Source organism: Micromys minutus, assembly GCF_963924665.1.
Source record: "Micromys minutus genome assembly, chromosome: 21".
In the NCBI taxonomy this organism is placed as follows: domain Eukaryota; kingdom Metazoa; phylum Chordata; class Mammalia; order Rodentia; family Muridae; genus Micromys; species Micromys minutus.
The window spans coordinates 42,851,292-42,874,071 of NC_137956.1; positions in this window are offsets into that span (position 1 = coordinate 42,851,292).

Sequence of the window (22,780 nt, forward strand, 5' to 3'; positions counted from 1 at the left end):
TGTGTTGTGCTGTGCATATATATATATGTATATATGTGTGATGTGTGTATGTGTATATGTGTGTATAGTGTGTGTGTATGTGATATGTGTATATGTGTGTGTAGTGTATGTGTATATGTGATATGTGTGTGTGTTTGGTGTGTGTGAGTATGTAGGTATATGTGATATATATATATATATATATATATATATATATATATATATATATATATATATATATATGAGGTTTGTATTATGTGTGTGGTGTGTTGTGGTATGTGTGTGTGTTGTGTGTGGTAAGTGTGTGTGTGGTAAGAGTGTGGAGTATGTGTGTGGTATGTGTGTATATGTGTGTGCTGTGTGTGTGGTATGTGGCGTGTGTGGTAGATAGTGTATGTGAGTGTGTGTATGTGTGTGTGTGTGCATGCACACATGTGTATATTCCTATATGTCTACGGAGAATAGAAGTTGACGCTGGGTGTATTCCTTAATTGCTCTCCACCTTATGTTTTATTTAACTTTGAGCCAGGGTCTCATCCTGAACTTGGAGAGCACTGATTCATCTAGATTAGCTGGCTAACACCAGAAACCTCCTCATCTCTACCTACCTAGAGATGGCCCTGCAGGTACACACAGCCACAGACAGATCTTTACACAGTGTTGGGGATTTGAACTTAGGAACCCGTGCTCATGTGAAGGTACTTGGTTGACTGGTCAATCCCCCAAGCCCCAGTCTACTTTTTGAGAGCAGGGTTGTTACTTGCTATGTGGCCTCGGCACCTAGACATCAATTCAAATGTATTTCCATTGTGGAGTGAATAAACAAAACTTCAGTACTTCTAGCCCTAAGGTTCCTCAGAAGGCAGCTCTGGAAACTCAACAATGAATCTGGAAATTGAATCAGGCTTAGTATATGTTGGTAGTCTAGTGACTAAACAGGATTACAGAATGACAAACTTGCTTCTTAAAAATCTACTGCAGAACTGAAAGTCTTTCCGGATGAAAGAATATTTCTCTATCACGCGATCTTACACTTTAATTGCTTACTTTTAAATTGCTGCTTGTATTAGTGGATTTTCTCACTATTGTGACCAAGGACAACTTAGAAAAAAGAAGAGTTTATTTTGGCTTGAAATCCAAGGGCCTGGTCCACCAGGGGAGGTGAGACTTGGAGGCAGGAGCACGAGGTGACCAGTCACACAGCATCTACAATCAGGAAGCAGAAAGATGAATTTGGGACCTAGCTGATGACCATCCTTTTTCCTTTATTTTTATTATTTTTTTTTTTTACTAATTCTAGGACCTCAGCCTGTAAGACATTACCGCCCCTGCTTAGAGTGTGCCTTCTCTTTCCAGTTATAGAAAAATCTTCATAGAAAAAAAAAATGCAAGCGTGTGTCTCCTAGGTGATTCTAAATCTAATCAAATGGATGCTAAATATTAACCAGCACAATATGCTTTAGCGAGCTAGCAAAACCTCAGTGGCTTCAGACAATATAAATTCAATATTGCTGCCTCAGTGTTGTGTGGGCCAGAGACCCAGCTGAAATCCCAGTGCTGGCCAGGCAGACTGCTGGAGGCTCTGGAGAGGGGCTTCCCTGCCTCTACAGTCTCAAAAGATCACACTGTCTCTTGGCTTATGCCTTCTTACTTCCTCAAAAAGAACAAGGTTTGAGTTCTAAAGGCACATTTCTTTCCTATTTTCTACACTAGCTTTCACTTCTAAGGGCCCCATTGTTACCAGGATTCAGCAAGATAATTTTGGACAGCTCTCATCTCTACTTCCATACTTTGCCAGCATCCAAATAGAATAACTTACTCCTTTATGATCTGCATTTAGCAACATTTTGCCCCTTAACCACACCCAACAGAGACCTTCATCCACAGTCCTTCTAATCAATGGGTATTGCCATTGTCTCTCGTGGTGTCATTTCACACTGCTTTCAAGTTTTCTCTTCATTTGGTCACTGGTTACACACCCACCTCCTTGTCTTCGGCTCCCTCAGTGTTTCCTCTCCTGAGGGTGCTCATTGATCCTGTTGTCTGTCCTATCTGCCACATAGAATGATGTACTCACACATTGTGAGGACCATAACCTGAATATCTTCCAATACCCAATACTGTGGTTAATTTGAATCTATATGTAGAGGTCAAGATAATGTTGGCTGGAGAAAAACCACACCCATGCAAAAACCCCACCTCTTCCAGTCCCCAGCTGTATGAGCTAAAGCTGGTTGTCTAGCCTCTCTACCTTTTATGTCTTCATTTTTAGTAAAACAGTAATTCATACATGTCTTACATGGTTTTTGAAACTGTTAAATGGCTTAATAAACATAATCTGGACTATATGCTCTGCTAAGTGCTGCATAACTATTCATTGTCAGGAAATAGCGCATCTGCCAATAGAGACAACTCCATGTACTAGGATCCATACTTTGGCAGTTTAACATACTACACTTAATATTTTGGTATTAAAAGCTTAGGGTCATGGAAGTTTAACACACATTTTGAGTCCTGAAATTATTTATGCTTCCAACCCTCTCTAAGAACTCTGGCTCTTCTTATTTAGTGATAAATAAATATCATTAGAAAAAAATGAAATATCATTTTTAAAAAAAAGACAGCTAGGGATTGGCTCTGAGAATCATCTAAACTGTACTGCACTTGGTCACAGTAAAGAAGATGGGAAAATGTGACTCAGAACCCTCCAAGAACCTGTTGAAAAACTGGGAAGACGGTCCCCAGTGCTATTCCCAGGTTTAGTCCATGACAAAGACAACCAAGTCAATAGAACATCCCAGGGACCCCTTTTCAAGCAGAAAAGTCATTCAAAATTTGATTGCCCGTGAAGAGAAACATCTAGAGGAAGTGGGAGCTCTAGACAGGGATGCTATCATTGGTGTACAGACAATCATTTAATCCAACAACTGAGTGGATGAAAATAGGACAACAGGACCAACAAGCACCCTCAGGAGAGGAAACACTGGGGAAGCAGAAGACAAGATGGGTGTGTGACCAGTGACTGCATGAAGAGAAAACTTGCAGGCAGTGTGAAACGACACCAAGAGAGAAAATGGCAATGCCTATTGATTGACTGATTGATTGATGATTGGAGAACTATGGGAGAAGTTCTCTGTTGGGTGTGGTTAAAGGGGGAAATGTTACTAAATAGAGATCATAAAGTGATTAGAAGATGGAGGAGAGAGAGAGAGGTTCCAAAAGACAAGAAAGAGAAAGGGTGCTGGAGGAAGGAAAGACGTTGATGATTGACAGGCTTCCACTTCCATAATATGAAATAATTTGAGCATGTGCATGTGGGTGAGTGATAAGAGAGGGACCAATGGAGGAAGAGATGGGAAACACACACGAGGCTGACAGAGAAGTGGGAAGAAAGGAGGTAATTAACTCAGAGTCTGGATACTCAGCCTTCTCGTGACAAAATGTTTAGGGATGGGGGGAAGGGAGTGGGGGTGCTCTGCTGTGGCATTTGAGGGCCTGAAGAACAAGAAAGTGAGGCTGGACAGCAGCAGTCCTCTGAAGAACATAAAGGGTCGATTTACTTAGCATCACTGCCAGTCAGTAAGAAAAGAAGACTCAGAATCCATTCTGCCTGACAAAGAAAGAGCATGTAACTCCACCTTCCACCTAAGGACCTCGCACTTCTTGCTATACAAGCAAGGAGAAAAGATCCCAAATCTAATTATGACGTTTCTTTCATTATTTGGACCTACTTAGACCCAAAAGGATTTAAAGTGATTAATGTTTTAAAACTCAGCCTTGTTATTCATTCCTTCGTTCAGATAAGGATTAAATACTGCTGCAACTGTAATAAGCAAGGGGCATGGGGCTGGACGCTCTCTCAGAGCCAGTCCCCAGAGAGCTCTCTAGAGACAACAGAGCACTGTCCTGTACCCCAAGCAGGAAACAGAATAAACATCACCCATTCTAACAGGATATGAAAAGTCTTTCGTCTCCTAAGCTGGTACAACATTTAACAGACATGTTCATGAGTTCTGCAATGTAGTTCCATAATGTGGATAAATCGTATTTAGTAATGTCAGTTGTTATTCTATGGTGTGTTTGTGTGTCTGTCTGTCTGTCTATCTGTGTTGAGGTCAAAGGTCAATTTGAAATTTCAGGTGCTGTTCCCCAGGTGCTGTCTACATTTTTGAGTTTCTGTTCTGTTCTGTTTTGAATCAGCCTCTTACTAGCCTATGGCTTACCTCTTGTACTGGCTGGTTTTTGGCTTGTTTTGTGTCAACTTGACACATGTTGGAGTTATCACAGAGAAAGGAGCCTCAGTTGAGAAAATGCCTCCATGAGATCCAGCTGTAAGGCATTTTCTCAACTAGTGATCAAGGGGGGAGGGCCCAGCCCATTGGTGGTTCCATCCCTGGGCTGGTAGACCTGGGTACTATAAGAAAGCAGGCTGAGCAAGCCAGAGGAAGCCAGCCAGTAACTAACATCCTTCCATGGCCTGTGCATCAGCTCCTGCTTCCTGACCTGCTTGAGTTCCAGTCCTGACTTCCTTTGGTAATGAACAGTGATATGGAAGTGTAAGCTGAATAAACCCTTTCCTCCCCAGCTTGCTTCTTGGTCATGATGTTTGTGCAGGAATTGAAACCCTGACTGAGACACCCCTTAAGCCCTATAGGCTGACGAGGCAATGAGGCCAGTGATCCATCTGTCTGTGTCCCCGGTGCTGAATTTACAAGTGTGTAAAGTCATGCAGCACCATGCCAAGTGTCATACACGGCTTCTGGGGATCCCACTCAGGACAACATGCTTGCATGATGTAGCCTTTTCAGACTACCTTGATTTTTCAGCCACTGTGAAAAGTTCACATAAATAACTAAAGGGACACAGAGTTTATTTTAGCCTTGGTTCCAGAGGAAGGGAGTCCATTGTGGTGGTGAAGACATGGTAACCTGGCAGGGTGTTCCCATGGTAACAGGGAAAGTATAGTGGCATATTCAGAAAGCTTGTGGGTCACAGTTTACCACCACTTGAAAAGCACACAATGTTAAGATGCAAGGTGCAGCTATGAACTCTAAAGGCCCTCCATAGGTGAACCACTCACTCCATGGAGGCTCCACATGCTATAGACTCCATATGCTTCCCAAACAGAGCCACTACCTGGGGACTAAGTATTCAAACACATGAACCCCTGAGGCCATAAGGGACATTTCATAATCAAATTATAATACCAACTGAGTTATTGTCCCAAATATTTCTTAGTTGATAAAATTATGACCTCTCTCTCTCTCTCTCTCTCTCTCTCTCTCTCTCTCTCACACACACACACACACACACACACACACACACACACACACACACACACACATTATATATTAAAGCAAATGAGTCCCAGAAAATCTTACAATGTCACAAAGGCAATAAGCTCCAGGTACCCGACTTCAGATGGAGGAAAGTCAGGTAGAGAAACACAAAAGGATGTGCAATCTGGTTTCCCAGACCTTAAGACTGTGGGGAAGATATCCATCAGCCTTCGTGTATGTTCCTCTGCTATAGTTCTTGTTCTCTTCCAGAACTTGCACTTCCCTGTTACTAATGGCAACTAAACACATTAGATACACATTGTATTTAGAGGTTTTCCTGTTTACTCCCAGGAAGATGCAAACTCCGTACGACTGAGGAGCCATTGCCTGACATGCTGAATGGGCTCTCTCCAAAGTGTGCTGGCAGGCTTGACTCGTAAAACCCAATAGATCTCTCTGGAATGAAGAGATTTGTCAGTCGGTACTAGTGGCCTGTATTTTAATAGGCCACTGTATGACATCTGCACATCATTCCCAGGGACCTGTGTGCTCTAATCACTCCTGACTGTTTCCTGGACTTAGATGGCTCCTGCTGTGACCCTGTTCTTTTTATACAGTTTGACCTGTAATCCTGTGATTTGGTCTCTCTCTCTCTCTCTCTCTCTCTCTCTCTCTCTCTCTCTCTCTCTCTCTCTCTCCAGCCACTATCAGCACATGCACGAGTATGGCCACTCACACCTCCTCAATCACCCCTACTAAACCTCCCAGAATCAAATATGTTATTTTAAACATCTCATCTCATAGATGGTTTCTCTGAGCATCCCTGCAGATGCATCAGCTCTTCCCTCTAGCATTTACTAATTCAACCGACACTCTCAGAAGATAGATGGAGGCTTCCAGAAGAGAAAGAACTACATACAAACACAGATGGGCCCTGCACTCATGAAACACATAGTATCTCCAGGACTGTGCCTCCCTCCTGTCTGAAGAAACATCCAGCAACCTACAAAGCAATTACATGTTGACATCTGTCTCCCCAACTAGACCCTCAAGTCCTGCAGGGAAGACCATTCCTCATTTGTCTCTATCCCCCACAAGAAATGTTTGTTCCTTGATAAATGTTTGAATGAATGAAACAACCTAATGGCCAAAGGATAGGAGAGGATGATCGTTTCCAGCCATCATATTGACAGGCCATTTCTGTTTGCCCCTGGCCTTAGAGGTGCCTGTGCTATTGCTGAGGATGTCAATGTCTCTCCTTCCTCCTTGGTACCTGTGACGGACGCCACTCATTCACACATTTGTGTAAGATCCCCAGATACTATAGGATATCTCAAAGCTCAGCATCATACTTAACCTTCAAAGTACCACTACTTGAGGAGTAACTCAAAAAGCCCCACCCCTTCAGAAGGATCCTTATACAGTTCACATTTGCTAAGGGAACGAGAGACATTTTCTTCAGTGATATAGCCATTGCTAAGTTGTCTGCACCTCTCTAAAGAACCCCTTGCCCATGCTCATGTGAACAATCTTGATTAGAGTCATAGAGCCTCTCTCTCTCTCTCTCTCTCTCTCTCTCTCTCATACACACACACACACACACACACACACACTCCTGACAGCCCCATTTTTGTATAAATGGGACATGACAAACCTTCCCTGGTAGAGACAAGTTTCTAATATCACCATCACCAGAGACACATGTCCCTATGTCTGTTTCCCACCCTGTTCTACATCTAACCTTCCTTTGGCTCTGATTACACAGTGTAGGTCCTGGCAATGTAACAAGTCTAGACAATATTGATTTCCTTGACAAGTGACAAATAGATCATGATAAGCTATTTCAGTTAACTTGAGCACACACACACACACACACACACACACACACACAGAGGGAGAGAGAGAGAGAGAGAGAGAGAGACAGAGAGACAGAGAGACAGAGAGACAGAGAGACAGAGAGACAGAGAGACAGAGAGAGGCAGAGATCTGGAGATTAGTACCGGGTCCTCAATCAGAAAAAATTCAACCATAACAATCAAGCCCCACCCTAGTTCTCAACCCATGTGAGCCTGTAGCTGGCAAGAGTTAGACACATAGGTTATGCCTCTGCATATGCACTGACTCTTGTATGACAGTTTACAAATATACCAGTGTGTACACAAAACAGCGGATTTTAGTAAAGAAGGTGTATGAATAACCTCACAGCACAGTAAAGTTACTGGGGACTATTCCAATGAGAAAATTTCAGGGTATTTTTAGACTTTGAATGCAGACAGACATGGTTGGATTCCACTACTCTTAACTGACGCCTACATGGCCTTCAGGAAGTTATTTAATCTTTTCAAGGTTCCCTGCTTTGTCTGTAAAGTCAGACAATGCTAGCAGATTCTATAGGCTTGCTGAGGAATGGGGTGAAATAACATTCACAGAAAGGCTAAGATTTCAAACAGATGTAGATGCCTTTCCTTATGATCTCTTCCACTTACTTCACTTGGTGAAAATCTAGAGTTCTTATTTAATAAGTAAAGAACCACCAATGTCAACCTCCAGCCACAGCAAAGCATACTATATATGGGTCATCTGGCTGCCAGGGCTCTCTGTTGCCCTTAATAACGAGATTCAGGTTTTCTTTAACACTAGCCTGTTTCTGTTATAGACTATTTCCCCCATAGACTGAGATGACATAGCACAGGGTCCATTTTCTTTATTATAACACAATAACCAAAGGATATGAGAGATATCATTTCTACCCATCATAGTGACATCATTCTTCATTTCAGGACTGGCCCTGGAAATGTCTGTGGTATTGTTTTTACTTATGGTCTCATTCCTCTCTCCCTCTCCCTCCCTCCCCCCTCCCCCCCCTGTCTGTCTCTCTCCCTCTCATTCCTCTCTCTCTCTCTTCCCACTTAGTCACTTCGTGGCTACCACTGGACCAACTCTGTGTAACATATGGATGCATGGCGCATAAATGAACTGCTCACAGAACTCTGGAGAACTCTGCTTCTACTAAGCAAAGGTCTTAATAAAACAATCTGCCCTCTCCTGTTGTGCATGGACATTGCACATACAGTTGTAAGGCTGGTTGTGCTTACCCTGACATGAACGTCCTAGGAGGGCTCTGAGTACAATCCTATCCCACTAGCTGCAGATGTGAGTCACTGGAATAAGTTGTTCATCAGTCAAGATGCTGAAATGTGGAGTCCAAGAGAGCCCTGGCTCTGCACAGAGAGGACACGTGGGAGATGCTAATTGATGGCTGAAGAAAGCTGAGAGCAAGTCCATTGTCTCTGATCTAAATGATACATTCACCTTCTCCTGGCTCTTTGAGACACATCATAGATGAAAGAGCAAAACTTTGGAACATTAATTCTTAAAATGAAGGCAGGTGATTCTGCTTCCAAGTCCCCCTACTTTTCTATGATTTCCTTTGACTGATAGAAATCTCAACTCTACAGTAACAGTTCAGAGGACAAACCAGAAACATATTCTCAGCATTTACAAAGCATATTCATTTCTAAGATTCAGTCAAACTCAGAAGCAGGCAGCTCAGGAAGGCAAGAAATAGTCCCCGCCCTAGGAGAACTTGAGGTTGCCTGGAATAGACATGCTGCAGTGTAACATGATGATTAATTATTATTACAACAAAGTAAAGAGTTCTGTAACAAAGTATCCCAAAGCTGGCAGGTGTATTTAGTTTCTCCCATTGCTGTTCTGAATACCTAACAAAAGCATCTCAGGAGAAAACTCTTTTTGGCTCATAGTTAAGGACAGTCCATAGTGGCTGAAGAATCAGAGCTGCAGGAACATGAGACAGCAGCTCATGTTGCTTCTACCGCCAAGAAACAGTACTGATGTTGGCGTTTGCCTGGCTCCCCCGGTTTTTGGCAGCCCGGGAACCCTGCCCATAAGATGGTGCCACCTACTTTAGGGTCAGTGCCACCACGGCTAACCTCATCACAATCATTCCCCACAGCCACATCCAGAAGCTTGTCTCCGAGACAATTCCAAGTGGACAGTCAATGTATGTCATCATAGTAGTTGAAACCACAAGGGACTGGTCTCTTCCATTCTAGATGCCAGAATTCTACAGTGAGCTGAGTCAGTTGAAACCAGTCTTTTAGGGGATCTGGTCTAGAGAGAAACTTTTGCAGGCTTTTTATTGCTTCTGATGACTCTGGATTCCTTCACCTGTGGCCACATCATTACACCCTATGCCTCTGCCCTCAATTGTATTTTCCCCAGAGACTGAGCTCATTTGCATGTTTATTGTAGGAACACTTGTCTCCCCTTGAGTGGGACACACCTGTGTCACCCAGGATAATGGCCTTATGATAACATCAGAAAAAGCCTTTTCCCCAGATAACACTGATGGAGGCTGAATTATGATATGGAAATGAGCCACTGTAATAAGCACCGTGGTGGGCTTATTGTGTATCTGTGTGGAGAGCAGCAACTTAGACTCCTAAGGTTAGACACGTTCTCTAAGACCACTTAACTTGGAGAATGGCCAACCACAACTCACACCCACTTCTGACTCAAAATCATCTGCATCCTTTATCTCAACTCATTCAAGAGACCATGACATAGCATTTCATGCGACCTCAAATGATCATGAGATTTAACTCATATCCAGTAAGGCAGAACTGAGAAAATCACTATGAAAACAAATGTGGTAGGATGTGTGAGGGTTAACGGTGCTATGTAACAGGGGAATATTACCCTCAACGAAAAGTCTGACACCTTAGATACTTTCTCATATGATAAAAGTATCCTGGCCAAGGCACATTAATGGAGGGCGGGGTTTATTCTGGATTATGATTCCAGAGAGGTAGAATCCATCATGGAGGGAAAGGCATGGTAGCAGGCAGGCAAGGCACAGTGGCAGGAGCAGGGGTCTGGCTACTCACATGGCAGTAAACATTTAAGAAGAACAGAGAATGGGCAGGAAGTGCCCACTGTAGCCAAGCCTAAAGGCCCACCCTTACTCCAGGTCTACCCCTTCACCCCAATGAGACTCCACCTCCTAGAGGTTTTGCTAACCGTCCCAAACAGCGCCACCATCTGGAGACCAAGTGTCTAAGCATGTAAGCCTGGGGAGACCTTTCACTTATAAGCCAATACTTAAAGTGTAACACTGCTGAGGAAGTGCTCAAAACATAACGCGTTACAGAGGAAGGAAAGCCATGATCAACTAGGCAAGAGAGGGGGGGTTAGAGAGGTCATGGACAGGAAGCAGTTGAGAGAGAACCAAAAGGGAGAGGAGGATGGAGGTATAAAGTGAAAACGTCACAGGTGAGGAAGTTAAGGCATCAGGATGGGAGGGGCCTGCTGCAGATCTGGAGAAACACAGCAGCGAAGGCAACAGTGATGGCTGCCCGTGGCGGACTGCAGGGAAAGAGGCAAGGCTTGGGTCCTGGGCAAGGGCAGCGTGTGTCTTCACAGCATGTGTGGGGACTAGTTATAAAAGTAGAATGGTATTCAAGGTAAGAAGCTGAAATCCACCTCTGCCCTCAGAACTCCTCTTTCTAAGTCTTTATTATGCAAAGCACAATCTTCAGTGCCATCTTTGGCTTTTGCTCTGGGGAAGAATATGACAAAGGACACAGTGACTCACATCCAATCAAATCCTCCTCGGGGAACAAAATGTAGCGAGCCAGCTATTTGCTCCTGTGGCCACAAAGTGATTCGGCTGCCCTATTTTAAGGTAGGATCCTGACTATGGGTCACTTGGGTGAAAGCATCTTACACTGACCATCTCTAAAACAGCTGATCTTTTCATACACAGATGCTGAGGTCCACAGAGGTCTAATAGGGCTAGAATATCTAACGGAATTGGATACAATAATTGGTCTCAACGTGTCCAAAATTAAAGCGCTGCAGCTTTTTAAATGCCCTAAGAATCTAGATCAGGGTAAAACAGAGCTGACAGAAATCCTGCACAGGCGGCCCTGTCAACATTCGGTCAGGAAGGAAGGAAAGAGCCAGGAGAGCCCACCACTCCCTGAGGATGTATAAGCAGCTACTGGTAACCAGGACATGGAGAGGCATTTTCTTCTTCTTCCAAGGTATAGTTATTAATAAATTGTCCATGCCTCTATAAATAACCCTTCATCCACACACACATAGCCTTTGTGCAAGTGTGTATGAGGAGGGACAACGTAAAAGGAGAAGGGGACCAGCTAGGAAAGATGGGGCCAACATGAATAGGAAACAGGTAAAAAAGAACCACGAGGGAGGTCAAAGCATATTACACATGTGCATTAAAATGTCATGATGCCGATCAGGGGGCGGAGGCTAAGAGTTGTTTGCTCCTCAGCGACCCCATAAGATGTCCGCAACTCCGTCACTGCAACTCCGGGGAGTCTGACGCCCTCTTCTGGCTTCTGCAAGCACTACACTCAGACATATGCAAACCTATGCTCACATTTGTTTATACACGTAAATTTAAAATGTAAAAAAAAAAAAAAAAAAAATGGCAAAAATAAAATCTCTTTTAAGAAAATTAAATCTTTTAATAAAACAATCAATATATGCTTGTAAAAAATCAGCGGGAAGATCAGGACCAATTAAAAAAAAAAGACATTAGATCATTTTCCTTTTCCTGAGGGACAGTCTCACATCCTTACTTCTTTCACCAGAGGAGGAATGGGAGGCAGAAAGGAAGGAGGACCGTCTTCCAGTGGTGATGGGCTGGTGTGCAGCGGGCCAGGAGTTGCAATCCAAAGCAAGAACTGAGAATAAAATTCGAAGCCCTTGAGGCACACACTCTCGGTTTCTCTTCCCAGAATTCCAGCCACCTGCTTCTTGCCGCCCTCCTTCCCACCTCAAATACACAGGTAAGAGAAAAGCTGCCCCACTGCGCAGGTACAAATTAGCATCTGGTCACAGAAAGTGAGAAATGGTCTCTAATGAATTTTTCCCTGGGACAAAAAGAAAACGGTAATTGGGCCTAACGTTGGCAAAACGTGCGCGCCAGCGCGCTTTTGTGCTCGCGTTTCATTTTTCTCTCGCAGGGATGAGCGAAACCGTCCGGAAAACACGCTCCGAACTGTGCTCAGGACCACGAGGTGTTCAGTGCGAGCCACGCTCCCTCTTTCTGTTTCCCAGCAGCCCCTCCTGCTGTCACCGTTCCAGTGTGCCTCTGGGCTGTCACTTTCCGTTTCTCTCCGACGTGAAAACTGGGGCAATATTATTCTCTTCCTTCCGCGATAACAAACAGAATCCTGGTAAATCCCTTTAAAATGAACCTGAGGACGGGAGAGTGACAGGTTTTATAAATCATTCTAATGGGGAGAAACTATACCTCCCTCCACACAACGCAGCCTGCGCCCGCTCAACTGAGCCTGTCATATGGACGCAGTCTAACTCGGCAGCTCTTCCCAGGGAACCTCATCCGGACCTGTGGAGTCTGGAAGTTTGCCATGTGCTAATGCAGACCACCTGAAAAAAAAAACAGGACGCTGAAGTTGTATGACTTTAGCTATATCTGGGGGGGGGGGGGGCAGAGAGGTGGGGGAGGGTGTCTATGTGTGCTAACACAGAAATAAAACTCTATTGTAAGGAAACAGTCAGGAGATATTGCTTCTTACTTTCCCTGCTACTGTCCTCAGAGGTGTCCTATGTAGCTTCTTGGTCGGTGTGATGAAAATACTGACCAAAAGCAACTTGGGGAGGAAATGGTTCATTTGGCTTCTGCGTCCATTTGACAGCCCATCGTGAAGGGAAGCCAAGGCAAAGGGAACGCAGGAACTGAAGCAGAGACCACCGAAGGGGTGCCGCTTCCTTGCACCCCATTGCTTGCTTGTTCCTTACACAAACCAGGACCACCTGCATAGGGTGGCACGGCCTACAATGGCCTGGTCCCTCCCACATCAATTATTAACCAAGAAAATGTCCCACAGGACAATCTGACGGAGGCGGTTCCTTAATTGAGGTTCCCTCTTTCCAGGTGACTCTGGTCTGGGCCAAGCTGACAAACTTGAATAAGCACAAATGACAGACAAATCCAGCCCCTTTCCTTGGTCATGGGCACCGTGTTCATCTCTCAGCATCATCCACACATGCCCTGCAGGCAGAATTAACCAATGGTCTTCCTATGCCCCCAGGGCTGTATACAGAAATGACTGATGAGCCCTAATTCTAGTGCTCAGCGTTTGTACACTAGGCCCCTTCATGGGAACGAAGGCCAGGCAACATCTTCATCTTTGTAATCGCTTAGTGTGGGAACTAGCATTTGCTAGGTGTTCGACAAATGTACATGGAATTTAAATTAAATTTAAAAGCATGAAGCAAATACAATAGCTCCTGACATACCCTAATGACCCTATGCTGTGAGATGTCCCACCCACTCCTTCTCCAGGTGTAGTCTGTGTGTGTGTATGTGTGCATGTGTGTATATGAGTGTATATATGTGTGTATATGTATATGTGTATATGTATATGTGTATATATGTGCATGTATGTGTGTGTCTATATATGTATGTGTGTATATGTGTGTGTGTGTATATGTATGTGTGTGTATGTGTATGTATGTATATATGTGTATCTGTATATGTGTCTGTATATGTGTGTATGTTTCTATGTTTGTGTGTATATATGCATGTGTATGTATGCATCTATGTATATGTGCATGTATATGTTTGTATTGTGTGTGTATGTGTGTGTGTGTACATCTGCATGCAAGTGCATGTAGAAAACAGGATGTAGGGGGAAAAAAGACCTTCACTGTCTTTCTTTAGGAACTTTCTGAGTTTTTGAGACACAGTCTTTCACTGGCCTGGACCATGTGATGTCACAGCAACAAGCTGTGCTCTGACAAGACCGCATTCAACAAGAACTAGGGTGCCCTGCCTTTGTGAGACATTTTGATGCATTTGAAAACATGTGATTATTATGTCCAGAAAGGCTTGATTCAAATCCAGACGATACAAACCAAATAGCTGTAACCTTGCACAAGCTAAGAAGGTGCTCTGAACTTCGGGATCCGTATTGGATAGGGGTTTCACTGCTGTGTTCTCAGGGAAAAAGAGAAAACCAACTTAAAGGGAGAAATGATTTGAAGGCTCCCCATTTCGAGGATTTTAGTCCATCATGATGGGGGGGCATGATATGGCAGAGCAAAGTATCTTACATCTTGGTGGCTAAGAGAAAAGTGTGGTGCGGGGGAGAGGGAATGTGTGTACACACCACATACCCCATCCATCCAGTCCCTACATTTAGGGTTGTCACCCCCTTTTCCAGTTACTCCACTTGGGTTACACTCTCACAGACAAACCCCATGTGGTTTACTATTTTCCTAGGCACATCTCCAAGTCAATCATGTTGCCAATTAAAATTAACTATCATCTGCATGCATAAAAAAAGATTAACTTCCTTGACCACAGAAATGCTGTTTTAGGATTGTTCTGCCTTCACAATAAGTTCTCATTCTGTGTCTTTATACAATGGCAAGTCTGCTTACCCACCATTCTACTAAATGTTAAATAGACTTTTTAGGGGCTATCGGAATATGGTAAAGAGGCCTCCTCATGGGGTTATAGGTTACCACAATATAGGAAGCCAAAGGGGAAAGTATCTTAGTACCATGAGTATATGTGTGGGTCGTTGTTGTTAGAACAAGCAATATTTTCCCAAGATATTAGGCTTTTCACACATTCCTGCATCATTGGCTCTGGGCTACGCATGCTTGGGGTATATAACCTCTTAGCAAAGTGTTCCCCATTAGCTGAGAGTAACTTTCAGTAGATGAATAAAAACTACAGCTATTATTAGTCAATATGGCAGCAGCAGGGATGGGAGTTGGCCCAGTGAAGAGAACATGGATGGAACCCTAGCCAAATCCACTTCACACCTACATGCTGCCTGTCTGAGATGTTCGAGATCATGGTGCTGGTGACTCCTAAGCAATCTCTCCTGTCATCTCACACCCACCTGTTTCTAACCTCAGCCGGCATCTGAGCCTAACTAGCCATGAATGATTGAATACGAGTAGATGCTCTCAATGTTCTGCCTGTATCATTTGCCTCTCATCTCTCAAGGACAATCCTGTCACAGCTTAAAGGAAGACCAAGGACTTTCTATTGGGTGTGTCAACAATGCTGAGGGCATGATGTTTTGGACCCATGTTGTCCTCTCTGAAGCACACATTGTAGTTTAATCTACACATTTTAATATTAAGAGGATGATGGTGATTAAAGCTGTAGTCTTCAGGACACCATAGATAGGGTCTTAAGCAAGGGCCATGCATGACTATTTCTGCTAATTGCATTACAAGAGGAGGAACAGAGAACAGAACATACAGGTATGTGTGCATACTCCCTGTCCACACAGGGTCCTGCATCATCCAGAGGTTGGGCAGTAAGAAGGCCCGGATCAGAACTGGAACCAAGATGAGCACCTTCTCTGCGCAACTTAAGCGGTCTGAAATACAGTGTTAGTAGAAATAGCACTTCGTGAAAACCAACTAAGAGGCCCCTGGAACAAGCTATTTATTCCCAGAGAATTTCCTGAGACCTCTGGGAGAACTAGCCTAAGACCAAAGGCCAAGTTTAACCAGCAGAACTCAATATCTACCTTTCTGGCATCACCTAACTCATAGAAAATATACTAGCAAGGTGATGGCAACTGTTTTTATGATGATATTCAATTAACTACCACATTCCATTTTTCCATGGTACTAGAAAAAAAATGTTACCTGTATTTCCATATTGGTTAGCATGCACAGGGACATACATATATACAGACTATCTTAGTTTTGAATGTTATTCTAACAAAATAAGTCTCCAAAGAATATAACTGGCATTACCCAAAGATGCCCCACTGATACTTGCATATCCCAGGCTGACTTCTGTTGTCTCTCCTGGTACTGAGGGTCATCCATTGATGGAATCTGATAACCAGCCCTCCTGCTCCACCACCACCTCTTCCTTCTCTTCTTCTTCATTGTTTTTCTCTTCTCCTTCTACCTTCCCCTCCCCTCCTTTCTTCCTCTCCTCTTCTTCATCCACCACCGATTCTTTTCTTCCTACCCTTTCTTTTCTCCAAGTACATGATCATTGCAAAATGGCCAACCTTTTCAAATTCCATTCTTGCCACAATAGCAAATCTGAATTGCAAACTATAGTAAGTCCTGTAAAATGAAATAGACTTCTCATTTCCTGCCTCGCTCCATGAGCCGGGCAAGTGAGAAATGAGAGACCAAAACACCAGGGCAGTTGGCGTTAATTAATACTAAATTTACTGAATTAAACAATGAATTTTAAAGTAATAATTCTAAGATGTCATTTCAATTAAGGCACTGTCACAGAGATAATGGATGTGGGTGGCGTCCAGGAAAGTCTATCACGGCCCTGTTACAGGAAGAAACCGTTAACGCCAGAAAAAAAAAGAAAGAGAAGAAACCCCGTGACTTCAGGGAGGAAATTGGAGGTGTCTGCGCTAGCAAACTTTTCTACCTTCTCTTTAGAGGAAGTTCTCTCCCTATTGATTGGCCTCAGTCATCCAAAAGAGGTTTCTTGAAAAATCCTCTGCTTTAACTCAGGGGAAGCAGGAGTCATTCTTTCTACACAGGGGAGAGGAAAAGACATTCTTTGGGGTGAAGGGTTCTAACTGGCACAAGCCTTGACTTTTTTTTTCCCTTAAGCAACTCCCCCCACTGAGTCCAAAGAAACAAATAATAACAGCTTCATACAGTTTGGAAAACTGGGGCAGGAATCACAGCCCCAAACTCCATGCTAGAAAATGCTCTGTGGCTGCCATTAAGTTCAACTGCAGAAGTGTCCAAAGAGGAATAAAACATTGGAGTCTTATCTGGGGCTGAACAGTCCAGACCTACAACCTGCTCATTTCTCCTCCACAGTGAAGTAGGGCTCTGTCAGCGCTGAGTATAAGGAAATAATGCTGAAGAGACACTTTAATTAAAAATAAGAATTAGAAAATTCTAATTAAGGGAATAAATCTTCTGTCACCAAATATAGGCAAGCATGACATCTCTCCGTCTCAGATTGCTCATTTATAATATGGACATAATAACTGCTAACTAACAGTTAATCCCACAGATGCCCAGAGTCCCTGCTTGGCATACATTGTGCTGCTCTGTTTCATATATTAATGCGTGACTTTCCCACTCTGGTGCATAATGAAGAGGCTCTATATATTTGGACAATAAAATATGTATGTAAGCTAAAAATTGGCCAGGTCAGGAGAAGGGCGAGCAGGTAGCTAGGTCTTACCTTGAATGCTCTCTGCCAGGCTCCTAACAGCCTCTCACCAAACCCAGCTGGTATGCACTGGGCATGGTGGGGTTTTCTGCTTTTGGTTTAGTTTGGTTTATTGTATTTCCCTATCTTCAACTCTTCCTTAAAATGAACAGTTCTGACCCAGGATGTCCCTAGGGATTTATGTTCACGTTCACAATGAGAGGGGAGGGGAAAGAGCTTCATTTTTCATTATAAATATTCATGTGTTCAGCCTAGATTGTGCATGTCATTAAGACTCCCAAATTAGTTCAGAAGGAAACTGACATTTTATTCAAATTCCTTTATTCTTCCTCAAAGCAGAATGCGGTGACATTCTGCTCTTGAAAAAGAAATGGAAATTTTCCATGGCTTCTTTGTTGGCTGGAAAGTCCCCATTCCCAATGAACTCCAGTTTTCAGCTTCATCCCAGAGTTAAGAGAATTCAAGTGGTCAGCAGGAAAAGGTACCCCAAAACTTATAAAACAGGGCTCACTTAAACAAAATAAAAAGCAAGAAGAAGCTAATGATATTAGCTGAGGATTGCCTGCCAGGCTTCAGTAAAAAAGTCAGAAAGAATAATGGAGTGTCTTACCTAAGCCCACAAAGTACCCAAATACCAGGAATAGAATAAACACAAATCCATCAGATACCAAACCCAGTTTTCCTACTAATCCACCATCAGTGCTAAGACATCCCATAATACTCACAGATAACGGTTCAGTCTGTAGACGCCTCTGTCCAGGCAGCTTCTTGGTTAGTGCCTCACCACAACCCATGTGAATGTCCAAGCACTGTTATTTCTATGTCACAGAGGAACAAAGGGGCATGGATGACTTTAAGTAACTTGACAAACTTCAGGCAGTGGTACATCAAGATGTATAGATTTTTGTTCTTAAAGATTCTTACATGAAAAATACTTAAGTGCATTTAATAAAGGATCAAATGAGAGAAGCCAAATAGTTAGTCACATGATGAAGTCTAAATCCCTTCTCCAAGAGGAGGGCTGTGTTTGATTTTTCTGGGATGTGTACCATAGAACAGCAAACGTGATGGCTTTCGGGAAGATTGAGTGGATCTTAGCAGGGTCTCCACTCAGGCTCTCCTGAGGCAACAGTCCAGGTCTTCACAGGCTGCATGCTCATCGGGACCAGAGGTTCCTTCATGAAGCTTTTGGGAGTGTTGAAAGAATTTATTTCCTGTGACTGTGGAACCCCAGGCAGATAGGAGGTGCCCTATAGCCCTCCAGCTACCGGAAGCCTTCTTGTAAAGGGTCTTTCTGATTAGATCCATCCCACCCAGATAAATCTCCATTTTATAAATCCAAAAATCAAGCCAGAGACCTTCATCACATGCATAAAAATTCCTTTACATTTCCTACATTGTGTAATATAATAAAGCTAGTGACATCCATAGGCCCATTCTTCCCACAGGCAAGGGGGGGGGGAGCACACACAGCAATCCACTCAGGGCAGAGCGGAAAGGAAAAAGAATACCACCTTCCAACGTGGAGCCTTGTGCTTCATATTCTGCTGGTGATATCCATAACTCTAAGCAGCATAATTCCTGCCTCCTGTTTATCTTAAACAGACAATAGATCAATGTTCAATTGGCTAAGCCAGACTAAGTATCACTGGCACACTGGGAACAGAACAAAGAAAAGTCCAAATCAAATAAGATACTCAGTTGTCTCTAGAAGATACATCTAATCTTCTGCGGAGGGAAGTGGAAATTATAATCTATAAAAATCAGTAGCTTCCAGCTGGGCAGCAGCTGACTCCCATAATGTCAGCACTTAAGAAGCTGAGGCAGGAGGATCAGCAACGTTTTGAAGTCAGCTTTGATTAAATTATGAGTTCCAGGACAGCCTATGATAGAAAAAGAGTGAAACAAAAATGTTACATAGCTGGAAATATTCCTAAAAGATCAGTGGCTCGTTCCCACCTTCTACAGGTTAAGTCATAAAGAAATAACATGGATACTCAAGGACAAAGAGATTATTTCCAGATCTATAGCAATAGATCTAAGAAGAATATTAGTATTAGGATTCAAACTTAGGAAGAAGCAACAATTCATAACCTGGAGATACACTTGGATCCAGCATCCAAGGGCTTAGAGCAAGACTCCATGGTGGACCATTTGCTGGATGATGAGTGTCTCTTTTCTCCCTCCAAATCATACCATTCTCATTGGCATAAAAGCAACTTGCCCAAGCTGAGGTGGTACCTGAGATTGATCATCCTCAAAAGACTTCTAAGATACATACATAAGGTGTCTCTGAGTTCAAGTATCAATTGGAGCACCCCACTTTGTCCCTTTTGTGTCATTTATTCCAGGATGTCATAGCTAAGTCATTTAACCACCCAGGACTGACTCTTATTTGAACAGAGGTAATGCTGTCTGCTCAGAGAGGAAGTGAAAGGACTAATTATTGTGACGTACAGCTCAATCATCCCGCAGGGGTTCTGGCACACAGTAGGTACCTCTGGACTACTCTGAGTACACCCATCTGAGAATACATACTTCCACAGTCATACTTGTAAAGGGCTAAATGAGCTTGCAGAAAATTCAAGTCTTGTAATCAAAATTAATAATGGTATTCAATCTAATTTTCCAAGCCAAAGGAGTGGAAGGCTGAGCTATAATCAATCTTTGGAAGTCAATTCACAGGGGATTTGTCAGGTAAGGGGTCTAGCACTACCTCATACAGAACAGAGTCCGTATTTAAATATGTGCTTTTTCTGTAACTCTTTTGGATGATTGGACATATACGCAACCTCTTCTAAGACTCCATACAACAACTCTTCTTTAACACTGGGTTTTTATTCTCACTTTCTAAGATTTTTACTTTTTATTTTCAAGTATATATATTACAGAGAGAATTGGTACTCATGAGCATAGGTGCTCAGGAAGCTGGATGGTGGCCCAGAATCATCTGGATCCGGAATTACAGGGGGTTGTTAACCAGATACAGGGAACTGGGCTTGTGTCCACTGCAAGAGCAGTATGTGCTCTTAACTACTGGGCCATCTCTCCAGCCTCAAGTTTCTGTCTTTTAAAATCTCTAAATTGTTTGGTTAGTTTCTAAGTAGAATGGACTTGCCTTACATGAAAAGCAAAAATTGGCCTATACTTTTCTTTCCCTTAGATAACCTCATTTGACAAATTGCTATGGATAGATGGTTGATGTTGACAATGACAATGATGATGACAAAGACGACAATGAGGTAGTTAGTTTTAACTGTCAACTTGCCACGATCTAGAATCTCCTGGGGCAAAAAGTCTCAGTGAGGAGATTGTCTAGATCAGGTTAGCCTGTGAGCATATCTGTGGATGATTATGGATGGAGACAGGAAGATCCACCATGAATATGGGAGGCACCATTTCATGGGTTGACTCTGAACTGTACAAGAAGATATCCAGATGAGCATGGGACATGTACTCCCACTGCAACAAAAATGAACCCAAGACAGTGAGCATGCACATATATAAATGTCCACAAGCACAAATATATTTGGCTATTAATAACATAAGATTTTATGTACTAAAATGCTTTTATTGAATATGTTGAAGATTAGTCCATATTTTATATGTCATACAACTTTATAATTAAATAATTATATAGCATTCCATTGTCTGAATAATAACTTAATTTTCTATCATACTTTTGATAAACATACTTATTATATACATATATATTTCATCTTTTCTATTCTAAACAACCCATTGCTATTCCTTTAATATAGCCTGACTTTTACATATCCTGATTTATATTACCAATATTGGATAAAATTATAGGAGTAAAACTTTTATCATTGTCGGTCTAATTGTTTTACACATGGTCTTTCAAAACTATTAAGGACAGAGTATGTAACAGGCTCAAGTGGTGAAAATACTGGGCAGTACTACTCTAGTCCCAATGACTTAGTATTAGTACTCAGTTGTTAGAATTCAACACTAATAAGTCACTTAATCTTTAAGATAAGTACTTGGAAAATAGGCTCTTGATCTCATCTTGTAGATAAAGAAACTTAGTCACAGATGCACAGACTAACTTGTTCAAGGTGACACCGCGAGTAAATGAGGTGGGGCTGAAACCAGGTGGCACATTCTGAACAAAGAACATAAAACAACAAAACATCATCTATTGTTCATGCACTGCTTTAGACACTATATTTTTTCATCCTTTCTCGGGTGTGTCACTGTCACACATCAATTCATTCTAAAAGGAAACCTCATTGCTCTTTTGAACAGATTTTTAACCACAGAAGAGTTAGCCTTACATCCAAATGACTGTCTGTAATATACACTCTAAATCCCAGGTTTCCTAAAAGCAAACTTGAATCCAGGGTCATCAAAAACTCCAGGAGAAATGAGAGCATCAAGGTAGGAAGAGCAGAGGGATTAATGGCATGAATTCATATCAGTGAAGTCCAGCTTTGGGGTCAGGGGAATCTCTTGAGCATCAAGTGAGGATCCAGAACACTGTGTCCTCTACACTGCAGTTACTTTATTATTGCTTCTACACACCAATCCTTACACTTCTAATATACAAATTTCACCTTGGTCCTTTACATCTTTCATCTTATTTTATTTCCATTTGCTGGAGACTAAACCCAGAACTTCACATGTACTAGAGGGGGTGGGGGTCCTACCACTGTATTTCATCTTACCCCTTGAACTTCTCTAGGGAGTCTTTTGATGACTCTCTTCATACATAGGAAACTATGTATGAACTCAGTGGCCATGACTGAGCTGGTTCTTGCCAATCCCTACACCCTTGGAGCCTCTTCCCACATCCAAACTCACAGTCTTAGTTAGGGATCTATTGCTGTGATAAAACACCATGACAATAAACAACTTGGGAAGGAAAGGGTTTATTCTGGCTTACAATTTCAGATCACAGTCCACCACTAAGGGAAGTCAGGACAGGAATTTATTGCAGAAATCTGAAGGCAGGAGCTAATGCAGAGGTCATGAAGGGGTGCTGCTTACTAGTTTTCTCTTTATGGCTTGCTCACCCTGTTTTCTTATAGCACCCAGGACCACCAGCCCAGAGGTGGCACTACCCACAGTGAGCTAGGCCGTCCCATATCAATCATCAATCAAGAAAATGTGCCACAGACTTTCCCTTAAGGCAACCTGGTTAGGGTGTTTTCTCAACTGACTCCATGTCACACCCATCAATATCCATTCCAGAAGACATCCTTTAACTGAATGATTTAAAAGAACTTTCTTAAGTACTGACAAAAATATATTTATATAGTGTTATGCCAAAATGCCTTTC